Here is a 16,133-nt window from a genome sequence, read left to right as displayed (position 1 = left end):
CACTCTTTCCTTACAAACACTGTGACTTTCTGTGGGTCGTCCCAAACTATGGCCACTCTCCCCTCCCTGAGGGAGTTCCCCCTCCAGCTGCACTGGCTGGATGAGTATGAGAACCCCCACTCCACTGCCTCCTCAGAAGTGATATCTTCACCTCTCCCGTAAGGTCAGGGCTTCTTCTAGAAATGGGTGCTTTCCAAGGCCACCTCCTATCTGAGCCCAGAGGGCAAGTGGCTGGGAGTAGTGGGTGTGGCGTGTCTACAGTGGTAGATGGGTCAGATCCTGTTTCACTCACTTTGGGAGAAATTGCCTCCTACTCAGACACAATGCCTGGAGAGTGACAGTGGGCGGGGCGAGGGGGCGAGGGGGTGGAGACTCAGGCGCAGGTAGAAAGCAAACTGCCAGGTTGGGTTGGGATTTTCCGGCCGGGAGGGATGCCATAGTCCTGTCTTGTGGCTGCTGTAACAAATTACCACAAATTTTGTGGCTTTATTAAAATAACAAAACTGTATTCTCGCATACTTCTGGAGGCCAGAAGTCCGAACTCAAGGTGTGAGCGGGACCCTGGTCCCTCCAGAGGCTGAGGGAAGGGTCCTCCCTGTTCTCCTCCAGCTTCTGGTGGCTCCAGCACCCGCCGACCTGTGGCAGCAACACCCCAGTCACGTGGCCTTCTCTGTGTCTGCGTCTCTCCTCTTCTATCTCTTGTAAGGACACTTGCTGGATTTAGGCCCCACCTGGAAAATCCGGAATGATCTCATCTCAAAACCCTTAACTCCATCATTTCTGCAAAGACCTTTTTCTCATATTAGTATTTTTGCAAATAATTCATAGTTTCCTGGGATGAAGACTCGGACATTCGTTTTCGGGAGCCCGTTCAGCCAGCCGCAAGTGGCTGGGAGTGTGTCTTCTGGTATGTTCCGGAGAAGTGCTGCCAGGAGCCGCCGCCCCCTGCCTCTAGCCCTTTGCGCCGCTTCCTTTGGGGACCTCAGGCAAGGATTTCGGAGTCCCTGGAGGTCTGTGCGGCCCCATCGTCTCCAGCCTCCTCCTCCTTTCCGCCTCCCCTTCCCCAGCTCGGTGAACTGACCGCCACCTCTTCTTTGCTACAGCAGCCTCCCTGCTCCCCAGGGTCCAAGTAGCAGAAAAGGAATTTTCTGGCCCTGAAGACTTAAGTCTGTCACCTGCAGAGAGCTGCTGCAGTGCCTCTTCCTTGTCGCCTTTCCTGGCCCCCTCCCTGCCTTTCTCTTCAAGGACCATTCCTCTGCTCAGGTCCCCTCCCACCCCGGGCTTCCCTCCTCTGTCTGGGGCCACCCAGCCCCTCACATTTGGGGGTTTCTTCTGTTGAGCAGCCCCTGGGGGAGGTGGGAGCAGAGCTCAGTTTGGCTGCTGTGTCCCCATGTCCTCCTCCAGGGACCATCATTGGGGGATGGGGCTGGTGGGGCTGGAAGGGTTTTGGGGAGCTCCCCAGTCGTGGCGTTTGTTGGAGGTAGGGGAAGGGTTGCAATGGGTGGTGTGCTCCATGGCTCTTGCCTACTTTCCTCCCCAGGGAGGGGGCAGAGCTTTTTTTTTGCTTGGATGTGAAATCTGGAAGAAGTACTTCCCTATCAATAAGGAAACAAGATCAGAGCCCTGTTATTGAAACTTTGAAAAGTCATTTCTGTAGCGTTGGGCGGGGTGGGGCGGAGCTGGGAGAATCGCCACAAGCAAGAAAGGGTGCTATCTTTTGAGTCAGCCAGACTGGGTTTTTAATCTCAACCACTTTTTATCTGCTAGGTGAACTTTGGCAAATAGCTTAACCCTTCTGAGCCTCAGAATTCCCAGCAATAACGCCGGAATTGCAATGCCTACGGTCGGTCTGTAAGATTTCACATACTGTCACATGGAAAATGCCAGGCACACAGGACACACAATGTGAAGGAGCTGGCATGTCGTGGGTGGTCCTTAGGTAATATATTATTAACCCACTATCTCAACGTAGACACTTCCCTTTTTTTTTTTTAAATGCGTTTTTAATCGACTCGTAACTGGAAGGCATGCACGTTTTTATCTTCAGTTTTGTTTCATTGTGATGAAACACACATAACAAAATCTATCATTTTAAGGTAGACGGTTCTGTGGTATTTGCACATTCACATTGTTGTGCAACCGTCACCACCATCCATCTCCAGAACTTTTTCATTGTGCAAAATCGAAACTCTTTACCCATGAAGCAACCAGATTCTGCTTTCTGTGTCCATGAGTGTGACTGCTCCGCGTGCCTGAGATAAGTGGGATCGCACACTATTTGTCCTTACGTGACTGGTGTATTTCACTTAGCATAATGTCCTCAAGGTCATCCACGATGCGGCAAGTGTCAGAATGTTCTTCCTGAATTTTAAGGCTCAGTGATACTCCATTGTGTGCATGCACCACATTTTCATTCCTTCCTCATCAGGGGACGCTTGAGTCGCTTCCACTTTTTGACTCTTGTGACTAATGCTGCTATGAACACGGATGTGCAATTATCCGTTCATGCCCTTGCCTTGAATTCTTTTGCACATATACCCAGAAGCGGAATTGCCGGGGTATATGTAATTCTGCATTTAATTGTTTGAGTAGCGAGGCATATGCTTTTGTGATTTGCTTTTTTCCATTTATTTTTGAGTCGACATACAATATTCGTTTCAGGTGTACGACATAGCGATTAGACATGTATATACCTTACGAAGTGGTCTCCACAGTAAACCTAGTACTCATCAGGTACCACAGCTAGTTATTACAATCTTATTGATCCTATTGCCTATGCTGTACTTCACATCTGTGTAACTTTTAATAACCGGCAGTTTGTACTTCTTAGCTTCTTTCATGTAATTTGCCCTTTTCATTTAACGTGGGCTCATAACATTTTTCCACCTCGCTTCATAGCCTAGCCATCCTTTTTAGTGGCAGTATAAGTGTCCTAAAGCAGGACGTCATCATTTTCTTAAGCATCCTCCATCGCGGGACATTTATTTGCTTCCAGACACACACACACCCCACTCTCAAAATACTATAATTGACATTTTCAGGCATATGACTTTTTTCATATTCAAGAATGATTGCATCAAAGGCATTGAACATATTTATAACTTTTAGAGCTGAATGGTTTTCCAAGAAAGATTGGACCAGTTCACCCCAGTGATATGGGGTGAACTCAACTCTGCCAGTGTTGAATGAAAAAAAAGATGTTTTACTAATAGGTCTAAAACGTAATCATCTTAAATGTGTTTCTTTCATTGCTTACGACGTGAAATAGCTTTCTTTTCGGTTGCTAGCCGTGTGGATAGGCAGTTAGACCCTTGAACTCTGGAATTGGATGGATTCAGTTTCGAACCCTAGCTTCCCCACTTCCCAGCTGTGTGACCTTGAGTAGAACCCTTACCTTTTCTGATCCTCCATTTCCTCGTCTGCAAAATGAAGCTAATGAGATCTATTTTTAGGGTCATCTTATGAATTGATGTAAACTAGATAATGAACATCACCTAGCACATAGTTGATACTCAGTAACCGTTATTGTTAACATCGGAATTTACTTTAACAAATCTCCATTCGCCCTCAAGATTCATCATGTTTCAACAAGGAAAGACGGTTTATACTTAAGCCAAAGGGATTTAGATTAAGCACAGGGATCGACTTTTCTGTACTAAAGGTAGGTGATCCTAGAAGGCGCTGACAGCCCCTCTCTGATGAAATAGACCGCGTCCTTGTCTGTCTGGCCGGATTTGAGTCGGAACCTCCCTGGGACAAGCAAATGAACCTGTGCTGGGTGATGCTTCCTCACTGAGGGATGAGGAGGGGCTGTGATGGGCTGTGGGGAATCTCGAGGTACCGACAGGACTGTTTCTCCGGGATCCTGTCCCCCTTTGTTCTTGCAGCCTCCTTAGCGTGGCAGTGAAGCTTACTTATGGTTGAGTCTGAAATTCACCTTGGTGACTGTCCCACTGTGGACATCCGGATGCTCCTTCATGCAGTTTGGGAACCTGAGGCAGGCGCTTCGGGGGGCAGGACCCTGCGGGCTCTGGCACCAGCTTGGGTTTCTGCCTGCAGAGCCTGCTTTTGCAACCCTTCAAGTAGGCTTCAGGAGCCTCAAGTGATAGGAGGCCCGAGTCAAGCACCCAGTGTGTTTACTCGTGCTTAAAGTGCACGCTTTCCTCTTTGCTGCTGGCCTTGTCTAAGCAGGAAGTTCACAAAACCAGGATCTTGGGCTCAGATACACTACTTCAGGAGAAATTTCTTCTAGTGGAGGAAAAACACTCAGAAGCCCCAACTCTTCCCCTCACCTGTCCCTCTCAAAAAACGCCATTAAAAGTGTTTCTCGCGTTCAGTGCCAATCAACAGTTGAGCGAGACCACACCTCCTGTTTCTCATGGTTCCCGGACAGGAAGGAGCTGGATGGCTGGTTCGTGGACCTTTTTTCCCTATTGTGTGGCATCACGAATATTTGGAAAATACAGGCCATCCACTGTCATTTGGAAATCAGTGATGAAGTGTGGTCTATTTTTAAATTAGGCGCAGCAGCACATCTAATGCGTGGTGGTTTCTTAAGGTGTGTGTGGCTTCATATTTCCAGCAGGAAGCACGGTGCAAGAAGTCACAGTGTTTCGAGAACGAATAAAAAGAACAAACACATCAGTGTCGAAAGCAAGAGCTTTAGAATTCATTAGGTGGAAGCTCAGATCTTGGCTTTGACACTTAACAGGTCTGTGACCTAAGCAAGCTCTCTTACGTCTCTGAGCCTCCAGGTTTTCATCTGAAAGTTAGGGTAACGGTACTTCTTTTACTGGATTGTCGTGAAGATTAGAAACAGGGAAAAACCTGTAATAAGTAATGGGCGCGGTCAGGGAAAATTTAGTCATTCGTTATCTTATTGGACCTTCTATGAACGATCCATGTGAAATTCATAGAGCATATGTCAATAAATACCTCCTTTTACAGGTAGAGATCGAAATTGCTTTGTCTTTTGTTATCTGCCTGTTCCTCTCTGATATGTCACAGCTGGAGGTTTAGTTTTTCAGCTTTTTCTAATCCTTTGAGGTCCGAAGGAGTTTGGGCGACAATTGCTGAGGACCGTGGAGGTGAAATCTTTTCCAGGCTGTTCCCTTCCTTTCCCTGGCAGGTGGCGGGAGCAGCCTTGGACTAGCTTACCCGGCCTGTACTAGTGACCTTGGCCGTGGTAGTGGGTCCTGGCTCGGTCTTGTTACCTGTCAGCTGAAGCAGCGAGACGGGATTCCAGGTGGGTGGGCTGCTCTGAGGCAGCCACCTCAGGACCCTTTGCGCTGTGGGTTTGTGGGAAAGTGGTTGAAAGATGGCCGGGTGGCTGGCAGTGATCTTCACCCTCATGGACTGTGCTTCTCCAACTTTCCCACCCACTCCTCCAGCCAGAGGATGGGATGTGCAACCCTAGCTTGCAGCAACCCACCCCAACCATGACCTTGCTTTGAAGCTTTGAGTTTTATTTTTAACACTAACGTTAATTTTACATGCTATGCTCTGATAAATCCATGTTTATTTTACTGTGGGGAATAGTTCCCCCTCACTTTTCAGTTAGATGGATGCTCTGGGAAGATGTTTATGTTTTTTTTTCCTGTGGCTTCCGCTACTCCCAGCACCGTATCTCCAACCATCGTTTGAAAAACATTGGGATCAGGGCAAAATAGTATGGAGAATGATTCAATGAAATTAATGTAAATTTTGCTTTCGATAGAGATTATTAAAGTGCCACACCTCAAACAGTTTCTTTTAATTTAAAAAACTTAAAAATGCACATTGGTTCACTGGTCTACTGACAGAAGGCCAACGGCTTTTGTTAGGGTTAGCTCATCATTCCTACGTGAGGTGCAGTGCAATGCACGGTCCTACGGTTTTATAATTCTCCCCAGTCTGATTCAACAGAAAGTTTGTTTTAATGACTTGTCCTTATTGAGTTTCTAAAGCATCCTTCTCCGTTTTCATGGAAACAGCTTTTCACACCTGTATTTCATTCACTTATCCACTTACTATGCTGTGTAATTGCAGAGGCGAACACCTGGGCACATTTGGGCCTAGGGGCAGGGGCCGGGGCCTGGCATCCGGGCGCTCTGCTGGCCTGAGCGGTCAGTGCGCTGAGGACAGTGATCAGGGAGTGTTGAAGAGGGAATGGAGAGGCTGATTCACTCCCGATCCTGCTAGTTAGAGGTCGGCTAAGACGTGGGAATCGCAGAGTCTGGGCCGGAAGCAGGGTTTGGTGTAGAGCTCCCAGCTAAGCTCCAGCAGCCCCTCACTGAGAACGCGCACGGCAAGATCTGGAAGGGGGGCGCCGCACGCCAGTTTCTCTGTGGCTCCCATCGGCATTTGTCCTTACGGGCTCTGCTCTGTGCCACCTCTGAACTGCCGCCTTCGTTAATCTAGCTTGCTGTTTCTTTGTCTAATAATGACCACAGCAAATACCTCTGTAGTGTGCACTCTGTGCTAGGCATCGGTCGGGTAGTTAGGAAATACAAATTGACTCAACGTTATGTGATAAGTACTATTGTGATCCTCGTTTTACGGAAGGGGAAACCGAGGCACAGAAAGGTTTAGTAACTTTCCTGGGTGGGACCCAGCTGGGAAGGGGCAGAGCCTGCTCCTGATCTGAGGCGGGAGGCGGGGTGAGTCCGTCAGCTGTGCAGAGTGGCCTCCCAGCTCCGGTCTCCCTCGGCCCCTCTGTCCCCAGGATGTCTTCCCTGTTCTCTCTGGTCCCTTGTCTCTGGTGGAGCTGGCTTCCTGGGCTCTGCTTTTCTGCAGTGGGAGAAGCCAGGAAGAAGCAGCTTCTGTATCCAGCCTGGCCCACACCCCGCTCTGTCTGGAGGAAGCAGGGCCTGGCCTCTGAAATGTCAATTGCCTCTTGGCCTCACTCTTGACCCTTTTACAGGAAGTCGACCTAAGTGTTCTCGAGCTGGTGGGGGACACAATCGGGGCAGCGGGACTCAAGCGTCTTCTTGGCCAACGGTCCAGACCCAGTGCCAGGGCAGGTAGTGTGGTGCAGCTGCAGGCACAGGGCGCAGGCGCAGGGCGTCAACCTTGGTCCACATCTGCCTCTCCCGCTCGCTGGCCGTGTGGACCCTCCTCGAGCCCCGCTCCCCCGCTTTGTAAACAGAAGGCCTGTCTTAGGGGCTCGTTGTGACGATTCAGTGAGAAAACGGACATGAGGCACCTAGATCGAGGGGCTTGTGGCACGTGCTCAGCGATGGGGGTGCTGCCCGCTGTAGCCCCCAAGTCAGGCCTAATGAACAATGCAGAGACCCTTGTGCCGGGACAGAGTCGGACCTTGTCCCAAAGGCTCACGGGGGTAGAAGGGGCCTGGAGAGCTGCTCCGGGGCTGAGAGGAGGTGGCGCAGGGGCACCTGACAAGGACGGACTGACCGGATGATGGATGATGGGATGAGGAGTCCAGAGTCGTCTGTGTGGTCCCCAGTGCTTACAGACCTGGGGTTTCATGAGAACAGGAGAGGAGGAGGACGCGTAAGCCCCTGGCCCAGTGGGGAAGAGGGTCGGGGCCTGAGTCCCTGGGTGGGCGGCCAGCTGCAGACCCGACCCCATGAGAACAGAGTAAACTGCCAAGACGCTGAGACCTCCGTGAGGGGAACCCGTCTCCACTACCAGCGTGTGTGTGTGTGTGTGTGTGTGCCGCGGTGTGTGTGTGTGTGTGTGTGTGTGTGTGTGCAGGCGGGGGGGCGCTCAGTCTTGTCGGACTGAATGATTAACCGGTGGAATATGGTGCCATCTCCAGGTAGATAGTGTCAAAATTGAATTAAATTCTTGGACACCTTGCTGGTGTCTAAGAATTGTTTGTTGGTGTGAGGGGACCTTTCCCCGATTTCGGAACTGGCCCTGGCAACCCCGTTCATCAGTGACCCTAGAACCCCAGCACCCAGTGGTTCCTAAGCTTTTTCAGATTTTAAGTCTTTCCGAAAGCTGCTGAAAAACCACAGCCCCCCCGCCCAAAAAAGACTCCTGTATATAAGAACGTTCTTGCATATAATTACATAGGGTTCCTGGGTGTCCCCCAGGTTCCTCCAGGTCTCTATTAGGGTTCGCTGAAGGGCTGTTGGGGTCCGACTGCTGGCTTCTTTTCATTGAAATTCTGAATCCAAAATCCAGATGCCATAGATGGATATAGGATTCCGACGCCCGAGGCCTCCGGACGAAGGCCTCTGACCACTTGTTCAAAGTCTGCTTGAAGCCACCTGAACACCTCTTAAGTGCCGATGTGCCAGTTTACTCTGTGCCATTTAAATCCCTTTCTTTGTCCTAAATTCACTACTCCTTTTGGGAGGCATTCAGCAAGGACCAGCTTCCCTGTGTCGTTTGGTGACTCCGCACTATAGGATGGCTCATTTGCAAGGCCAGCTGTCCTTTGGGAGAGTTGCAGCCTGTGGTTTTGTGGCTCCCACTTCTGTGTGAAGAGCCTGGGCTTGGACAAGTGGAGAGCCCACCTGTGAGGGCTGGTGTAAGTCACGGGTGGGAGTCAGGGCTGTGTCCAGGCTCTGCGTGTTGGGCTCCAGGGGGCTTGAGACCAGGCAGGGTCATCTGAGAGATTAGCATGCAAACCCCCTTTTGCTGAGTGAGCGGGGCTGGCGTTGAGCTCTTAGCATTACGCTCTCTGCCCCAGGCCTGGGGAGGCGCCCCCCACTTCAAGCACCACAAAGCTCTCCCCAGCCCTGCGGGTGGCCAGGCTCCCTGGTGTCACCCCCGCTCGGGACCTGTGTCCTTGCCCAAGCACCTCTTCCTCTTTAATTAATATAATGAGCTTCACTGAGATAGAATTCACACATCATAACATTCATGAAATGTGCGTAATTCAGTGGGTTTTAGTATATTCAGAGTCATGTGGCCATCGCCATCATTGATTTTAGAATATTTCATCACCCCAAAAAGAAAAGCCATACCCATTGGCAGTCAAACCCCAACTCTCCCCAATCCCCCTGGCCCTCGGCACCCACTCCTCTGCTGTCCGTCTCTGGGGATCTGCCTCTTCTGGACAGTTCACGTACGTGAAATCACACAGGATGTGCTCTTGGGGGCTGACTGTTTTCACTCAGCCCCTTGCTTCTTGAAGAACATGTCTGGCTCGCAATTACAGTAGAGGGGTGTTTGTACTGACCATTTATTCAGTCACAACTGTCGATGGGGCCTCTGCTATACTCAGCCTGGAGCAGGTACTGGGCCACCCAGCTGCCGTGGTGGTGTATTAGTTATCGACTGCTGCGTAAGAAATTACCCCAAACTTAACAGCTTGAACAACAAACACTATCATCCTACCGTTTTTGTGGGTCGGGAATCTGGTAGCAGCTGGGGAAGAGGGGTTTTGTTGGCCGGCCTCCGAGACGCGCCTGCTGATGGCCAGATAGCTCAGCTCCTCTCCACGTGGGCTTCACAGGGCAGCTTGAGTGTCCTCACAACACGGCCACTGGCTTGCCTCAGACTGAGAGATGAGAGGGACAAAGAGTGCCCAAGACCGAAGCCCCGGTCTTTGATAACCTAATCTTGAAGGTGACTTGTCACTTTTCTGCCATATTTTGGTCACACAGACCAACCCTGCTATGAGTGTGGCTGGGGGCTGCACGAAGGTGTGAAAACCAGGCAAGTGACTGGATCTAGTTTCATACAGAGAATGGCCTGGCGATGCCCAGCAGGCTAGTTCATGAAGGGACCACAGTGCTGCCTCTAGATGAACCTCGGGTCAGCTATGACTTCTGTGGGTTCCATGCTCTAGTTAGGCCTGTATTTAGAGAATTTAGCCCGTAATTACATATAGTTCCACCAGATCTATCCAATTCTGGTAGAATAATTTTATTTTATTTTTTTTTATGGTGATATTGGCTAGCGAAATCGGAACTGGCATGCTAGTAAAATAATTTTCACAAATGATTGCTCGTCGTGTGGATAGCGCTGGTAGGTTCAAGGTCAGCTGGGAAGACTGAAGACTGCTGCCAAAAACTTGAACAGCTGAGGGCTGGAATCATCTGGAGGTTTCTTCATTCATGTCTAAGTGCCTGGGTGGGGATGACTCAAAAGCTGAGCTCAGTTGGGACTGTCAACCGAGTGCCTACACGTGGCTTCTCTTTCTGGCTGGGGCTCCGTGACAGTGTGGCAGCTTTGGGTAGTCACACTTCCTTCTTGGTTCTGAACCAAGGCAGAAGCCACATAGTCTTTTAAGACCTAACCTCTCAAGTCACTTAACATCATCCCTGCTACGCTCTCGAGGTCAAAGAAGTCACAACCCACCCAGATTTAAGGGGAAGGACAAAGATGGCACCTCTCAATGGGGGATGTTAAAGAATTTGCTGCCTTGTAAAACCTCCACAATAAATGTAAAGCATTTAGCACCATGACTGCCATGTAGTACGGGCCAGCAGATGTCAGCTGCTGCTCCCTCTGCTGCTGCTGGCCATCCTGTTACTGGTTTTAGAATCTCTCAGGTACTGAAACTTAGCACACGGAAACCAGGTGCTGTGAATCTGCCCGTGTGACCCCGGCAAGGCCCTGCTCCCTGTCTTCCCTAAATGATCTTTCAGGAGCAGCTCTGTGATTATGTTTCGTCTAATGCTGCCAGATTCATTCTTCGCATTTGGACCCAACTTAAAAAAAAGTTTCTTAGTTTAATTTCCTTTCCCTTGACGGCTTCTCACGCACAACAAAAGGTTTCACGAGGAGATTCTAGATCAGTTTTGTGAGTCCACAGGAGATTTTCGACCGGCCTCCATGTGCGATTCACACAACGTCCTGTTGTTCAAGGGACCCTATTTCTCCCCTTAAAGTCCTCCCAATAAATAGTCACAATTGATCTTTTCCACAGAGGAATACCTTCTTGTCTCTAAGATATAAAGAAGGCTAAGACATGGTGTCCTCCCACGAGGGTCACATACTAGAATTGGACACCTAAGGCGCACAGGAAGCAGCGGCAGGATTGGAGGCCTGGGTGTGAAGCACCGCCCCCCGTCCCCCCACGCCACCGCCCCCCGGCGCCCCTATGCTGTAGGATCGCTCCTTCCCGCCACTGCCTGCAGTGGGCGCTGTGCGCTTTTACAGGAACCAGCTCTGGAGTGAGTGACGGCAACTTTTCCGAGTCCACCCTTTTGCTGGGAGAGTCCCTGCAACCATAAATGCTTTGGGGTTGACACTTGAAAGAATGAGCGTTGCGAACATGAGCGTTTTTTTCTCTGCTCCCTCCCAGGTCACAAACTCTAGACGTCTCAATTAAGGCAGGCTTTGGGTCTAAGCTAGGGGAATTGGCGAAAGAGAGAAGCTCCAGCTTCTAATTAACTTTGCTTTTTAACTACAGATGAGCCAATTTTTGAGTTACCTGGGGGTGAGAGTCTCAAAGATTAATGAAAATATGTAAAGATGGCAGGAGAACAGGGCCAGACACTCCTGTAATTAGGCTCCCTTATCCGTGTGCCTTGAGAATGAAAAAAATCGGGGGGGGGGGGCGGGGGGGAGGCGGATTATGTGAATAACTATGGAAACTCTCTCCTTTGAGGAGGATTATTTCCCAGAATCCCCCTTTTTTCCCCAGTAGAATTAAAAACAAACATTAACTTTTTTTCTGTCGTTGTTAGTTTCTTTTCTTTTCTTTTTTTCTTTTGTGGCTATAGCCTTTCTAGCCTTGTCTCCACTGAGAGCATCTTATCTGACTCCGCCTAAAAATACTGTAGAGGAGGGACGCTAGTTCTCCTTCTACCTTACTAGGTTCTTGGCTGAGACCCCCCTGTAATAAAAAGCCAGACTAACAGGAGGAAAACATTTAATTGCCTACAAAAAGCACAGAAGCCCCACAAAGATGTGAGACTCCAAGAAGTGACCAGAGCAGGAGCTTTTACACCTTTTAGTCAAAGAAACAATAAATGGGTGAGGACAAAGGGGTTTGGGCTTGGAGCAATAAAATGGTGAAGAAGTAATAAGGTTTGTGCTGCCTTTTGGCTCTGGAGTTCCTGTCTCTGGTGATAAGGGTGCCCCTAGTACAGAGAGAGCGGCTTCACACGCGAGGTTTATCTCCTGCTTTCAGAAAGACAGAGGCTTAGAGTTGTCTTTGCACTGGCTGTTGCTCAACTACCTTTTAATTCAAAATAATATGCCAAAGTGGCATATTTTGGGGTGATGTATTCTGACCCCCTAGCATGCTACGTGCCAGATTGGAGTAGGAAGAGCCAACCAGAATTCCAGAAAGGTGGTGTGTGGATGGGGTGTTGGTGGGCAGCTGGGAGAAGCTGACATTTCATCACAGTGAGGTTACCTGGGAGTGTTAGGAGAGGGAGAAAAATGGAAGGACTAGGAAGGAAAATCAATTTTCCTCTTCCAGAGCTTGTTGAATGCAGCAAGGGCCGTCTGGCTGGGAGCAGAGGCTCAGCTGGCTTCCTGCCTCATGCTTGGAAACTTAGTAGCAAGTAGAGGGGCGGTGATCTAATTTTTCTATTTACTCTGATTTTCTAACAGTAGTTCAGCGAATTAATTTATTCAATAAACTACAGTAGTTCCCCGCCCCCTTATCCGCGGTTTTCACTTTCTGCGGTTTCCATTACCCGCAGTCAACCTTGGTCTGAGAATGTTAAGTGGAAAATTTCAGAAATAAACAACTTGCAAGTTTGACCTTGCATGCCCTTCTGAGTAGCAGGATGCCATCTCGTGCTGCCTGGGATGTGACCGTCCCTTTGCCCACGGTACCCACAGCGTTCTTAGTTTCGCGAACCGTCTTTGCAACGAGCATTTGCACCGCATCTTTGCCACGTAACTCATCGGCCATAAGGCAATTTTGCCATTAGAAAAAAGTAAAATGAAGATAATCTGGTTGACGGGTTTTTTTCTTTTCGTATTTGGTTTCATTTCTCAACCACTGTAAAAAAGCTAAAATAACTGGTTGATTTTTGTTTGTTTTTTTGTTTGTTTGGTTGGTTTCATTTCTCCATTGATGAAATTCTTGCGGTTACTTTCATTTCTATAGTATATATCTTAGCTAGCCCTCGTAGTGGTCTGTATGGTGAAAAGCATTTGTTCCAGATGATGATGATTTGCCCCATGAGTTGTCTTCTGATTTTGAAATATTTGCCATCGGGAGGAGAGAGGCTGAGGGCCCTCTTCAAGGCTATGGTTAGTTGAACCACATTTCCCACAGAATTGAGACAAGTGCTTAGGTACGATCCACAAAATAAAATCAGCTATTTGTGCAGTATTGCCATGAATTGACAGACATTTGAAATAAAGTGTTAGTAGCCACTTAGTAGCTGCTTGGGTTATCAGTGTTACAGCTGACGCGGTATTGCAGAGTTGTGTCCAAATCACCCTTATTTTACTTAATAATGTCTCTTTCACCTCATTTCATCTCATTAGGTAGGCACTATATCTCACATCACAAGACAGGTGAGTCCAGTAACATATTTTGAGGGAGAGAGACCATATTTCACATGTTTTATTATAGTATCTTGTATAATTGTTGTATTTTATTGTTAGTTATTAATTTCTTACTGTGCCTAATTTAGAAATTCAACTTTACCATAGATATGTATGTACAGGGAAAAATAATATATATAGGCCTTGGAACTATCCATGGTTTCAGGCAGCCGCTGGGGGTTTTGGAACCGACCCTCCGCAGATAAGGGAGAACTAATATAATTTATTCATACCCTTACCTGTATTTCAGAGAAGACACCTGAGCCTCAAATGAGGAATCAGGAGACTGGTTTTTTCTCTGCAAAGACTTACTGAGAATATACTACATGTACTAGGTACAAGACACTTTCCGTGTATCTGTATTAATTCACTTAATTCTCTCCCACACACTTTATATGATGTGCGTTTCTGGAATTTGTCCATAGTTCCAGTATCTCTTTGTAATACCAGAAGGACGACTTTTGGTGGCTTTTGCCATTTCAAAAAGAATCTTGGATTTGTCTCTGGGCTCCAGAGGAACCAGTACCTGAGACTCTCCATTCAAACCCCAAGCTAGGTCATTGGGTTCCATTTCTGATGAGGACCTTGTCTTTGAGCTTGGCTTTCATTCAGACCTTTGCTGTACAGAAAAGGAAGTCTACAGAACTGGGCCCTGGGGAGGAGAGCACCCACGGCTGGGACGGGGCAGTGAAGCCACTGAAGCCTGCCTGCCTCTTGGAAAACCTTGGTGGCCTGGTCCTGTCCATCATTATCCTTTCCTGGTTGGGGCTTAGGGATACCACCCCTCCCCAGCCAGGGTGCCTGTCAGAGAACTCTCAGTTTCTGTCTACCCACAGACAGTTCAGCTGTGGCTTCCAGTGGCTTATTTCTTATCCTAGGATGCACCCCCTTGCCCCCTCCCCCCTTCCCCCACTCCAGTCAAGGGCCACCCAGCAGGGGGCCCAGGCTGGCCCCCACCAGGAAGCCTCTGGCAGAGCCCTGGGTTTGTGGAGCTGGGCCTGTCCCCATTCTGGGGCCCAGGCTCTGCCTTCTCCAAAGATTGTCTGCCAAGTGCACAGCTCTGCCTCGCTGTGTGGCTGAGCATTCAGACTGTGATTGGGCAAGACTGTATGTGTGTGTTTGTGTGTGTGTCTCTGCAGTCTCAGTGTCTGTGGCATTGTGTGTCAGTTTAAATAATTGCATGTGTATGTGGGGTGTGTCTTTGTGAAAGTGCATCTTCGTGTGTATATGTCATTGGTCTCTAAGTGCGTGTGAGAGTATGTGACTTAGTGTGTCACTGTGTGTGCCGGTTAACAAAACTGTGCGCGAATGCGTGTGAATGTGTATGCGAGTGTCTGTGTGTGACATCTGGGGACAGGGTACCGAGGGGGGATTGCCTTCTTCCACCCTGACACCCCGCTTTCTCTTCTCGAGATACTCGTCGCGCCAGGACCCTGGGGCGCTGGGACCCCAGCCCTGACAGTGTTGCTGGGTACTGGGGGCAGCGACACAGATCAGTGAGGGTTACGGGACCCCCTGCGACCCCGCGGCCTGGTCCTCTCCTCCCACGCTTCTGGCTGGGTTTTGCGACTTGCATGCTCTCAGCGACACTGGGGCCGCGGGAGGCTCTTGGGGGTTCAGATGGGTGGGCCCTGCCTTGAGTGCCTCACCTGGAAAACCCGATGGCGGTGGGGACGCGCGGAGCACCTGGACCACCGCGTCTGCCCCGCCCGGTGGGACACCGCTGGGGTTATTCCGAACGTCACGCTCCCCTCCTCCTCTTGCGTTCCACGGTGGCAAAGGTTTAAGTCCAGGGCCGTGAACCCGAAAGCACATTCTGAGGGGACATGGGACTCTGCGGGGCAAGAGCGTTTGGGTCCGGTACCAAACCAAGGCGTCTCCGACGCTCTGCCGCTGAGAGGCGGTGGGATTGTGTGCGGGAGGGCGTGTATGAGTGTGCGCGCGCGCGTGCATGCGCGAGATGTGTGTGTCTTAAGTTCCTTGCCCTCCAAGCCTCGGTTTTCTCATGTGCAGCCCGAAGGAGAACAATCCCCACCTTACAGCGTGATGCCGGGAGAAACACCGCAGCGCCGGTGAAGGGCAGGGGGTGACCGCGTTATTGCGCCCGCGCTCTGCTCGCACGCGCGCAGTGCATTGTGATGGAGAGGCGTTATTGAAAGTCCCGGGCGAACCCATTTATTTTCTAAATCGGACTTGTAATGAGAACCCGGATGGAAAGGAAGGACCGGCGGCTGAGGAACAGCTCACACCCTGGATTTGAGCCGAGAGCCCGGGATGGCCAGTTGCTCGGGTGACCCTCGCTTCCGATCCGCGACAGGGTCCAGTGCCCCACCCTTTCTAGTGATTCCCTGGGAACCCGGGAGCAGAAAGCGGTTTGGCCGACGACCAGCCCTCGCTCACTTTGCAAATGGCACTTTCTGCCCTCTCGTTACGAGGCGGGAGGGGAGGCCTGGGCCAATGCGCACACGCCGCGGTCTGGCGTGGGTCGGCCGCGCGGGGCTCCGGGATCCCTCGGTGCAGGCCGGGCGGGTGCCGCCGGGGCCGGGAGGGATTTGCCGCCGCGGCAGCTCCGCGCCTGGCTGCCGCAGACGCTCCAGCGCTTCGCCTGGCGGGGGCTGTGAGAATTTGGCCACGGTGCCCGCGCAGCTGCTGGCCCTGGCCCCGCCCCGGCCCCAGGGAGCACCGCCCCCGGCCGGCGCCCCGCCCCGGCCCCGCCC

Source organism: Pteropus medius, unplaced genomic scaffold (assembly GCF_902729225.1).
Source record: "Pteropus medius unplaced genomic scaffold, Ma_sr-lr_union100, whole genome shotgun sequence".
Classification (NCBI taxonomy): Eukaryota; Metazoa; Chordata; class Mammalia; order Chiroptera; family Pteropodidae; genus Pteropus; species Pteropus medius.
This window is presented reverse-complemented; position numbering follows the sequence as displayed.